This window comes from Grammomys surdaster, unplaced genomic scaffold, assembly GCF_004785775.1.
Source record: "Grammomys surdaster isolate TR1022 unplaced genomic scaffold, NIH_TR_1.0 350, whole genome shotgun sequence".
Classification (NCBI taxonomy): domain Eukaryota; kingdom Metazoa; phylum Chordata; class Mammalia; order Rodentia; family Muridae; genus Grammomys; species Grammomys surdaster.
The window spans coordinates 566,941-579,956 of NW_021604769.1; positions in this window are offsets into that span (position 1 = coordinate 566,941).

Sequence of the window (13,016 nt, forward strand, 5' to 3'; positions counted from 1 at the left end):
ATAATCTGAAAAAACAGTACAAGACTAGGCTTGAATAAGTGGTAAACCATGGAAGAACACATCCCTTTGTAATGTGTAACTTTTGTGTTTTTTCTTTGTCTCTTATTTTATTTCCACCGTACTTGGAAAGTTTCCAAAATGAATCATTTCTCTTCTTAGCTCTTAATTTTGTGCTTTTCATGTATGAATTAGAAATTTTTAAATAGACAATTTACCTCATCTTTTCAAGCATAAGAGTGAAAATTATAAAGATTATCTTTATTTAGATTATGCACAGCTATTTTAAAATGATTATCCTAAAAATTTGTTTGATAACTTCATATAATAGCACTATAGTTATATCATTTTTACCAATCTAACCCCTGTCATACTCTTTCATATAATATGCTTCACGAATCCATGGCCTATTTAATTTTTTATTACATATATGCATATGTATATAAGCAAATATGTATATATATCTAAGATTTACTTTTAGAAATTTACATTCCTCATAAGTGTAGTATGGTCAAGGCAAACTTACAGTGGTTGTCTAAACAATTTATCAACCAGGGAATTGAATAAATTATCTATTTTATTCATTCACAATAGGAATTTAGACAAGTTTAATGGAATAAACTAATTTAATAAAAGCAGCTATATGCATAAAAAGTCTCATAATTAAGGAGGGAGGGCAGATTTTAAAAAGGCAGGTAAGAGCTCATGGGAGGGTTTGGAGTGAGGAAAGGGAAGTGAGAAAGTTGTAGTTATGTTACAATCCCATAAAAGCAACTAAAAGTCAGCTAGTTTATATATAAGGTTTAAAATCTTGTAATTTTAAAAACAATAATAGATATGAGGTATTTTGCTGTATCTTTGAATTTTCAAAAGAAAAAATCTTTTATAACATAAAATCTATGCATTTTTGCATATTTATACTCATGAACAAAGTAAACCATCTACTTCTAACTACTTTTTAAAGTTAAGGGTATCTTGGGTTTTGCTACTATTTATTTTGATTTTTATTGGTTATTTTATTTATTTTCATTTCAAATGTTATCCCCCTTCCAGGTTTCCCTTCCACAAACCCCCTATCCCATCCCCCTAACCCCTGTTTCTATGATGATGCTCCTCCACCCACCCACCCTCTCCTGCCTCACTGCCCTTGTATTCTCCTATTTTAGGGCATCGAGCCTACACAGGACCAAGGGCCTCCATTCCTATTGATGCCAGATAAGGCTATTTTCTGATATGTATGCAGCTGGAGTCATGGGCCCGTCCATGTTCACTCTTTGGCTGGTAGTTTAGTTTCTGGGAGCTCTGGGGGGGTGGGTCTGATTGGTTGATATTGTTGTTCTTGCTATGCGATTACAAACCCCTTCAGCTCCTTCAGTCTTTCCCCTAACTCCTCCATTGGGATCCGTGTGCTCAGTCAGATGATTGGAATTTTTTGATATGCTTTCTTGACTGAAAGCATAGTTATCTGCATTGGTCAGGCTCTGGCAGAGCCTCTCAGGAAACAGCTCTATCAGGCTTCTGTCAGCAAGTGCTTCTTGGGATCAGCAATACTGTCTAGGTTTGGTGTCTGTATATAGGATGGATCCCTAGGTGAGGCACTCTCTAGATGGCCTTCCCTTCAGTCTCTACTCCACTCTTTATCTCTGTATTTCCTTTAGATAAGAGCAATTCTGGGTTAAAAATTTTGAAATGGGTGATTGGCCCCATTCCTCAAGCAGGGACCATGTCTAACCTCTGGATATGGTCTATACAGGTTCTCTCTCTGCTTTATTGGGTATTTTACCCAATGTCATACCTGTTGGGTCCTGGGATCATCTTAACTGCTAAATACAACATGAGATTTTTTTCATAGTCTTTAGATTGAATAATATCCAATTCCATAAAACAGAAAAAAAAACATAATTTCCATACTCTATGATGAATGAAAAGACTCCAAGTACATACGTTAAATAAAATCTTTATGAATCCATTGATTTTAATTGTTTTCATTTTGTGGATTGCCACAATGCTCCTGTTTTTTCAATTCTGTTGTCAGATGCTCTTCACTGATCTCAGCAGTACATGTTGAAGAACCAGAGCCTAAAATAGTTCTGTCATCCCATATTTGCTTTATAGGTAGGCATCCTGTTTTTATCAGTAATTAAAGTTATGATTCTTAAATTCTTTTTATGGTATGTATTATATTTTTGTTATTTAAAAAAAACTTAAAATTCAACTGTATTTTGGTTAATATTCTTTCCCTTCCCTCAAGTCCTCACATATCCTCTCCTTGTCAATGTGTAATCATATAAAAATACAAACAAAAAACTGTTGGTCAGCTATTCCTGAACATGGGGACTGTCCTGGAATGTTGACATACTCAGTGTCACTCTATTGGAGAAAACTAGCCTTCCTATCCCAGCAAGTATAAGTGGTAATTCAGTTGATAAACTTTATCCTAGTAGTTAGGTTTCCATTCATACATTCATTTTAAAAATATAACAAAATAAACCTTAGAACATTCATCCCTAAGTGGGATTTCTCTGTCAAATTCTTCCTTCTGTCCTCAGGAAACCCCTGTAGAAGAGGAACCAGAAAGAGCTTAAGAGCCATAGGAGAGGAGTTTGAGGACACCAAGAAATTACAAGTTTCAGATATTGTCCAATGCCCTTGAGACATAGTAGTGAGTAAATATAGATAAAATTCCATGATTTTAAGATGTATGTTATGATAAAGTAGTATGCTATGAATATAGAGTAAAGCACATTTTCCAAAACTATATTATGAAGGAAATCTATGACTATATGAGAAGTTGTAGCATAGTAACCTGCTCTAAAATAGAAATTGTCATTATTTTATTGAAATTACATATAAGGAAAGATTAAAAGAATAAGTAAATACTATATAATGCTAGTCTAGTGTAGATAGTATTAAATAATATAATCAAATACTATCTAATACTAGTATAGATAGATAATATATAATTATTTATTTATAAACATTTATAAATAATTAAGTATTGTCTGATACTAGTATAAATCGAATGAACTTCTCTAGTTTCTGCATGGTTCCATTAATAGAGCTTTTACTCATCATTTTGAGCTATGTTCTTTTTTTTTTTGATTGGATGTTTTATTTATATTTCATATATTGTCCCCTTACCCCATCCACCACCCACCCAGGAACCCCCATCCCCTCACCCCTCCTCCTTCTCTGTGGATGTAAACCCTACCTACCCCCCCCACTCCCACCTCCCCACCCGCAAAATTTCCACCCCCTGGGGCATCCAGCCTTCATGAGGTCAAGGATCTCTTCTTCCACCTATGTCCAGCAGGGCCTTCCACTCTTACCTATTCAGCTGAAGCCCTGGATTCCTCCCTAAGTGCTCCCAGGCTGGTGGTTTAGACCCTGGGAGCTGTGGTTGGTTGGTATTGTTGCTCTCCTCATGGGGCCACAAACTCTTTCAGTTGAGCTATGTTCTTAAGATTATTGCAGAATTAACATATCTTACCACAAGACGAACTATTTTCTTACATATTCTTGAAAAATATGGTGAAAATTATTCATATTTTATAGTGGATATATTTAATAAAAAATATATATACATTTCACATCTATGTACATTTATATCTGTACACATTTATTTAGAGTAGATATTTAAAAACAAAAGCCACTAGTCATTTGACTTTAATTGCATTATATTTGTAATTTAGTTTGGAGGTAGAATTGTCTTCTTTGAATTTTGTTTATGAAATTAAAATGTCCTATATTGAATTTTATGAAGCACTTATATTTTATAGTAATTTTATAAATCTTTTCTTTTTATGTCAGTATATGTGTGTGATGAGTATGAGAGTATGTACATATTTCATATATGTGCGCTTTATATGTGAGTGCATGAGCATGTGTGTATAGAACCGAAAAGTTAATATTCAGTGTCTTCATTGATTATTCTCCACATTATTTACTAAAGCAGAGTCTCTTCAAACTCATACATTTAGCTCATCTTGCTAGCCAGCATGCTCTAGGTGCCAGTTGTCTCTGCCTGATCAGTTCTCAGTTTATAGTGCCACCTTGCCCACTGAGCTTTACATGAGTGTTAGGTATTTGAACTTAGATCATCATGCTAAGCAGCAATCTCTTCTCCTATTCAGTCTTTCCCTAGAACCTGCTCTTTCCTTTCTGAGTTATAGTCAGAAGGATTTTGTGACTGACTGTGATGTATGCTTAAACCATTAAATATAGGTGCATTTATTTGTACATGAATATTTGTAACTGACCTCACTAATATGTCATTACTTAAATATTTTTCATAAGCTCTTCTTGTACAATCTTCAGAAATAATAGGACTCTCTTCTTGCTAATACTTTAGAATTTCATCTCTTTACTTTCATTTTTTGCTAGCTTTCTGTATCTTCTATGTCTTCCCATTATCTGTCACCCTACCACAGATCTCTACACAAGCTATTCTGGAGGAAGTATTGATGACAAAAGAAATTTCTATTCCTCTGTTTCACTTATATGATATTCAAAAGTGATTTGAAATATGTAAGCTTTATTATGTTGTTTTTTCTAATTTTTCCTAATTCTGAATTAATTTTTATTTTTAATAAATACTCAAAACAAATTTAAAGAAAGTCTTTCCTTTTTATATTTTAAGATTTATTTTTTATTTCTATGTATGTGTCTGTGTGCTTGTGTCTGTGTTTGTGTGTGTATACATGTGCAGAGATCTACAAAGGCCAGAAGTGGGTGTCACATTTCCTGGAGCTTATTTACACTGACCTCTCACCACCCAGTTCTAGATGCTATAATCAAATTCAGTTCTTCTGGAAGAATAGCAAATGCTTAGTCTCTCTCTCTCTCTCTCTCTCTCTCTCTCTCTCTCTCTCTCTCTCTCTCTCTCTCCTCCCTTTCTTCGTTTCGTCTTTCCTTCCTACCTTCCTTTTTATCTTTATTTTCCTTGTATTCACTCAAATTATAACCCTAAGTTGTGAAAAAGTCATTAGAATAATCTTTATAACTTAAAATTATAATGCAAATAGACATTGTCTTGACAAAAAGTTTAAGATGTTCACTAATTCTATCACATTATATTTGTAATGCCTATTTTCTCTGTGGCCTCACTTTTTCTGTTAATAACTTCTAAACACATGGAATCGCAATTTCTAATTTGAACTTTTGCTACAGTAGACACTGCAAGGTAGCACTCTTTTTGAGGCCTATTTATGAATTGTATCAATGAACACAAACAATTACTGACTTTCAATATTGACAAGCTGTGACTTCTTTTTCAGTTCTATGCTTGCAAATTTGCATAATATAGTAATAAAATTAAAAACCAATATAGTATTTTTCTCTGACCTAAACACTGGCAAATAATATGAAGTTACTCAGTGTAGAACATATTGACATTTTTATTCACTTTCACTTTCATTTTAATCCAAATTCCATTGAACATAGACTTCTTTGACTTAATTCACACAATGACCACTTTCAGGGTTCCTTGTGAAATTTAAGGGACTAAGGCCTGTCTGCAGATATCCTCTGTGATGCTTCCTCTTGTAAACAAGCATGCATGAAATTATTTCTTAATATTTTATACCAAAATTTTCATACTTCCCATTTAAGCAAATTTATGTGAGGAGATTTCAACCAGAAAGAATTACTCCAACATTGGTGTTTGAGGCTGGTTGTGTCTGTAGGAAATGACCATAGTCATAGGCATCTTATTTGAACATAGTTCAAAATGAATAGTATACATAAGCAGCAAACAATAATCTATTTCATCATTGCATCCTACAGACTGTCACACTTATTTAAGCTGCACATACAGAATATAACACCATTCAGTGTTAAGGTGTGCATGTGTATATTTGAGTTTTATGCTTGACTGCTTGACTCCTGCATTACTCTTATTGAGTAAAGGAGGGTCTATCTCCTAGTTTCCTTTAATGTATTTTGTCCAGCAGAAATGTCAAATATTTTAGTTAGGTTAGTAGTTGCAGTTTTCCAATGATTTGAAAATTTTAGTGAGTGAGTGTATTCTCTAATTATGTGGTTCATTTTAATATCTCAATACAAAGTTTAAGGATTCCTAAGTCTCTCCTGCTGACTATATTATAAAATATGAAAACATAGTTTAGTGATTCTTATTCTTGGTAGACCTCAAAACTTCAGAGGATCTAAGATATTAAACAAAGTGCCATTTTCTTTAAGTGCAGTTTTTCATTTCTCAATTCTAATTAAAAATTATTGATCATTTTGGAAACGAAACTGAAGGTAGAGTTTGTACAGTATTGATGATGAAATTGTCTCTCTGGGTCTTATTATAAAACTACTAATAGCAAAGAGAATTCCCTATGCTGTAACTTTAGTTTACTTGCTAATCAGTTTCCAGGGGCCTTATTAAAGTGAAGGTTTCTTTAGCTTTTTCATGGGGACATATTAATTGAAAACAGTCTCAGCAAATATAAAGTTTCAACTTTTTCATTAAGATTAATGAATTAAGTTTGAATTACTGAATAATTGTGATTCCCCATGGACAGCTCTTTCTTTTACATTGAAGCCAATTCCTCTGGGAAGCAGAACTGTTTAGTGGGAAAATTTTAAGCTGACTTTGTCTTAGTCTGTGCCCAGAGTCTTTCACAATTTACCTGAGCACTCATGGGAAGACCATAAAGTTCAAGCATCAATTACAAAATAAAAATACTATTTACAGCACAGGACTATTAAAGTCAATATTGATAATAAGAGTGCTTTTGATATGTCCTAAGCAAGTTCTTAAAAACATGTCTATATACTATGTCATTGATTCTCACAAGTACTATATAATTTTGACTAAATTTTTCAATATTTCAGATAAGAAAAAGAAGACCCAAATTTTATATATATATATTTGCCTACATACAGGATTGATGCTTTTAGTCACTATATTATATACAAATATAGAGGAAATTATATATATTTATGTATTCAGTTATAATTAATTACACAATATATCATCTCTTTAGTAACAATAACAAAATTATACACACATTATTTATAATAATAAAATAATGAATATTGTATTGTTTAAATAGGTAGATGGAACAATAGAAGTAGAAATAAAATATAGGATAAGATTATTTTCTTGAGAATATTTTACTTGGTATATCAAGCTTCTTTATAAACTCATCTGTGTTCTTAAAACTCTGTGTTAGCAAAGAACCATGAGCTTATCGAGAACCTCTGAACACATCCTCCTACTCACTCTCAGTATGCAACCTACTTCCTAGTCCCTCACATCAGGTAATGTCTGATCAGCATGGCCTGTTTTTATTTACAGTTCAGTCTATTTGTTTAGCCAGAATCCACTTTATTCCTTCTGTTTTCTTACAGTAATTTTAAATTCATTAATACTCACTCTATCCTTAAGATTGGAGCCCCACTTTTCCACACTCCTTTCAGAGTGCAGTTTGACATTTACCCACATTGGAAATGGAAATGTGGTGGCTTGATGTATTTTTTTTCTACCGTATAATTATTAAGATCACATATCTTAGCCAAAGTAACTTTAATTTTCAACTATGGTTTCCATTTTCTTACCTACCAATATAGTGAAACAGGTCAGTCTCTCAATTCTTTCTCTCTTTTTTAAACAAATAGATTTATTTTATTTTATATATATGGATGTTTTGCCTGGATGTACTTACATGCACTACATGTGTGTGTGTGTGGTGCTTACTGAGGCCAGTATAGGACATTGGATCACCTAGAACAGAATGATTTGAGCTGCCATATGGGTGCTAAGAATTAAATTTATGTCCTCTGCAAAAGCAAAAAGTGATCTTAATAACCAAGAGATCTCCTCAGCTTCTTCTCTCATTTATTTTAGGTTCATACATACAGACCAGAATTTTTCTTTCTTCAATATGTCATTTTATTAACTCTATGTTAATGTTTCCATTTAGTATTTCAAATATTGACATAGCATTACAGTCTTAAGCCTCCAACTTAAAAACTTAAAGGGTATTTTGAAAAGCAATTTTGATAATATCATTCTTACAAAGCTTTTCCATTGTTTTTCTCCAGTACAGGAGTTAGATAAAATGTGTATGACTTATATGGCTATATGAATCCATGGCCTATTCATCTCTGCTATTTCTCCTCTGTCATTCATTGGTTGCAACTGTACTTGTGCCTTTTCCTCAACTATAAAATTTTTTTTTAGTTTCCTTTTGGCCACATAATTGTATTTCTTTTATATTTTAATTTACATTTAGGGTTTTTTGGGGGGGGGGGGTTTGAGAATTTCTCCCATGCTATTATTTATATAATTTTCATCTCTCTATTTCCCCATTTTCACATCTCCTGTATTCAAATTTATAACCTCTTTTTATTTAACTATTCTTGTTACACACACACACACACACACACACACACACACACTAATGTTATTTAACTAATCAGTGGATACTGAAGGTGTGCTACCTATTCATAGTGAGATTCTATTTAATGCCACAGAAAAATAAAATATGTTAAACTGGGTACCTCAAGCATAGAAAGACAAATGCTCCTACATTTTCTCTTATTTGTCTTTGTTTTGTTTTATTTTTGTTTTTTCTTTTTTTTTATTGGATATTTTATTTACATTTCATATGTTATCCCTTTACCCCATCCCCCACCCACCCGGGAACCCCCCATCCCCTTACCCCTCATCCTTCTTCTCTGTGGATGTAACCCCCACCTACCCCCCCCACTCCCACTTCCCCACCCTCAAAATTCCCACCCCCTGGGGCGTCCAGCCTTCATGAGGTCAAGGATCTCTTCTTCCACCTGTGCCCGGCAGGGCCCTCTACTCTTACATATTTTCTCTTATTTGTAAATCCTAGTTCTGAGTCTATCCGTTTGAGTATATCATCTAAAATGGTTTTCAATGTCTACAATATTAACATTAAGATCCAAGACTTAAAGTTAACACTTAGGGAAAAAGTCATCTTATTTAATCTTTTTCTTTTTTTACTTGATTCCTAATAGGAGAAAAAATAGTATGGCAGGGGACACAGTTTAGTGTAATATACTTGCAAATATGTGATAGGACATGTGTTCAAACATCAGCCCTATGAAGAAAAGTTGATCAATATTTTCTCAATAACTATAATGTTTCTGTTTTATATTTTACATTTTATATTTTGTTATAATTGAACTAGATGCTGCACTCATGAAGCAATAAACTGCATGAGAGTAGACTTTCAGAAAGCATCTCCTTTTATACCTTCAGTACCTTGCATGTGGCTGCAGCTCAGTGTTCCTCACCTAGTTAGAAAATGATTGACCAGTTTTAAAGCTATTCAAAACACAAGTGTGTAAATGATATAGTTATCATTAACATTAAGATTCTCAATCAGACCATTCTTTAATGGCCTTTATTTGAATATTTTGATGTATGTCTCATGCCAATAGAAATATTACATGCCAGATCTCACATTAATGTAAAATTTTTATTGTCTTTAAAATTATGTGAAGTACAAATAACTTAAAATTTGATAAATTTTTGATTTATGGATCTCTTGACATTTTTGAATTTTATTGATGGTATGCATTGTTGAATGCATTTTATCATTGTGCAAGTATTTATCCTCTATGGTCTTGTCTGTCTTTTTTGTCCTTTTACTTTTTTCCTCCTTCCTTTATATTCTCTCTCTCTCTCTCTCTCTCTCTCTCTCTCTCTCTCTCTCTCTCTCTCTCTCTCATTTTTTCAGGACAAGGTTTCTCTCTGAAGCCTTGGAACTTACTCTGTAGACCAGGCTGGGTTCCATCTAATGTTAAGGTCATGTACCATCATTGCCTGTTCTGTCTGTGCTATTACTAAAAGAGATGCAAAAACAATAGAAACTTTAAAGGATATAAACATTCAAAACCTTAGTGTTTTAAGTTTTGCTCAGGTCGCTATACAGTAGATTTTTAAAAATCAGTCATTACAGACTTTTAAAAAGTTATATATTTAGAGTAATTGACAAATTAATTTTATTATAAAAATTGCCCAATTTCAAGCTCTTATTCTTTTGTCAAAAGTGTTTCATGTGTTCTCAAGTCCACTTACACTATCCATTACATGTTCTTCAAAGAAAATCTCATTGTTTAGAAAACGTGTATAGGTATGTGAGTTTGTTTCTGGGTCTTCTATTCCATTCCATTGATTGATTGTCTGTCCTGTATCAATACCATATTTTTTTAAATCCCTTTTGCTCTGTAGTATAGCTTGCATGATTCCCTCAGCTCTTTCATTGTTGAGAACTGTTTTCGTTTTTCTAGATATTTTTTTTAGTGTTGTTATTTATATGAAGTTTAGAATTGCACTTTCCATGTCTATAAAGAATTGATTGGGAATTTTGATGGGGATTGCAGTGAATCTGTAGATTGCTTTCGATAAGTCGGGCATTTTTAATATGTTAATCCTACCTACCCATGTGCACAAGAGAACTCTCTATTAGCACCTGACTGAGACAGATCCAGATACTCACATCCAACCACTGAGCTCAGGGACCCCTATGGAAGGACTGAAGGAGCTGAAGGAGATTGCAACCCCACCAGAAGAACAACAGTATTAACTAACCAGACCCTTCAGAACTCCCAGAGACTAAGCCACCAACCGAAGACCATATATGGGCTAGTCTGTGGCCCCTGCTACATATATAGTATAGGACAGCCTTGTCTCACTACAGTGGGAGGGAATTTGTTTGATCCTATGGAAGCTTGATGCCCCAGAGAAGGGGGATATTAGAGGGGTGAGGTGGGAGTGGATGTGTGAGTGGGGGAGCGCCCTCTTAGAGGTGATGAAAGGAAAAAGAAAATGTCACATATGGTAGCTCCTGAATAGTTATTTAGAGATATGGTCTCAAGGTTGGACCTGGATATTTATGGGATAGAGCCTTATTTCAAGTCCTTAAATCACCTTAGAAAATTGTAGGACCCCAGAAATCCTTACTCTGTTTTCATTCTGAAGAAGTTGCTCAACCATGTTTACCTGCAATTCTTAGGAGGTCAAGATCAGTCAGGCTACTGGAGCCTACTAGACCATGAACTAAAATTAACCTTTCTCTTTTAAATTGTCACTACTTCAGATATTTCATTATAATACCATGAAGATGATTTGCTCATAAACCTAAGTTTTGTGCCTACATTTTTTTCTCTTACACATCTAAACCTGTTTCATATCAAGTATACATGCTTGCTCATATGAAAAAAAAACATGAAGATTAAATATCCTAAACTGTAATTATCAAAACATTGTTCAAAGTATCTGTCATTTGAGAAATTCTATCAATTTTTAAAAATTTTAACAACATTTTTGTTTTATTATTTTATTGTGTTGGTGCTTTTCTTGCATATTTCAATGTGCACATGGTACTTGTGAGGGCCAGAAGATAGCTTCAGATTCTATGGAATTGAAGTTACAGATGTGGGCCACTGTGTGTGTGTGTACTTTAACTCAAACCTTGATCCTCTGGAAGAATAGCTAATCTTTTTAACGACAGCTAACTGTCAAGCCCCCAATCCTATCAACTTTTAAAAGTATTAAAGTGTTACTTTTCTCAAAGTTTGTCAGAGTATATGATTATCAAGAAAAATGACAAGAATTTTTGTGCTCTTGGATACTTATCAGATTTCTGAGAAGCATCAATGCATGCTAGTTTTCAGACAAACTGTGTTGAGCAAGTTGAGTCTTAAATATATCTTTATCAAGAGCTCAGTGGGTAAGGGGATGCAGAGAGTGAAGAAATATGATGAGAATTACCTTGTAGCTAAAATACAGCTGAACAGAGTTTTGTGAGAAAAGACAACTGCTAGAAACATCTGCCAAAGAAGAGTGAGAAAGTAGACAAAGTATGTTCCCTTCCTGGTGTCATCTGCTCTCATACAATTTCTTGGTGGCCATATTCAATGTATCCCAGCTCTCACACATCCCGGGCAGACATAGTCTACGGGAGTCGGGGGTTCTACAATTAGAAATCAGGGAAGAAGATCAAGTTGTGATTATATTTTTTGTCTTAAAGTTCAACATTTACTCATCTGTTTGTATGTGACCTTAAGAAGGTTCTTGGAACATCTATGTTTCAGGTTTGTTTTTTGAAAATAGTAAAAAATGTGGATCAGGACCTCCACATAAAAACAGATTTACTGACTCTAATAGAAGAGAAAGAGGGGAAAAGCCTCAAATGCATGGCCACAAGGGGAAATTTCCTGAACAAAATACCAATGGCTTATGCTCTAAGATCAAGAATTGACAAATGGGACCTCATAAAATTGCATAGATTCTATAAGGCAAAGGACACACTCAGTATGACAAAACAGCAACCCACAGATTGGGAAAGGATCATTACCAATCCTACATTCTATAGAGGACTAATGTCCAAAATATACAAAGAACTCAAGAAGTTAGGCTCCAGAGAACCAAATAACCATATTAAAAATGGGGAATAGAGCTAAACAGAGAATTATAAACTGAGGAAACTCAAATGGCAAGAAGTGCCTAACTGTACAAAATCCTTAGTCATCAGGGAAATGCAAATGAAAACAACTCTGAGATTTCACCTTACACTAGTTAGAATGGCTAAGATCAAAAACTCAGGTGACAGCAGATGCTGGAGAGGATATGGAGAAAGAGGAACACTTCTCCATTGCTGGTGGGATTGCAAGCTTGTACAACCACTCTGGAAATCAGTCTGGCAGTTCCTCAGAAAATTGGGCATAGTATTGCCTGAAGAGCCAGCTAACTTTTGGGCATATACCCAGACGTTGATCCAACATGTAAAAATGGCACATGCTCCACTATATTAATAGCAGCCATATTTATAATAGCCAGAAGCTGGAAACAACCCAGATGTTTCTCAACAGAGGAATGGATACAGAAAATGTGGTACATTTACACAATAGAGTACTAATAAGCTATTAAAAAACAATGACTTTGTAAAATTTACAGGAAAATGGATGGACCTAGAAAATATCATCCTGAGTAAAGTAACTCAGTCCCTAAAGAACACACATAGTATGTACTC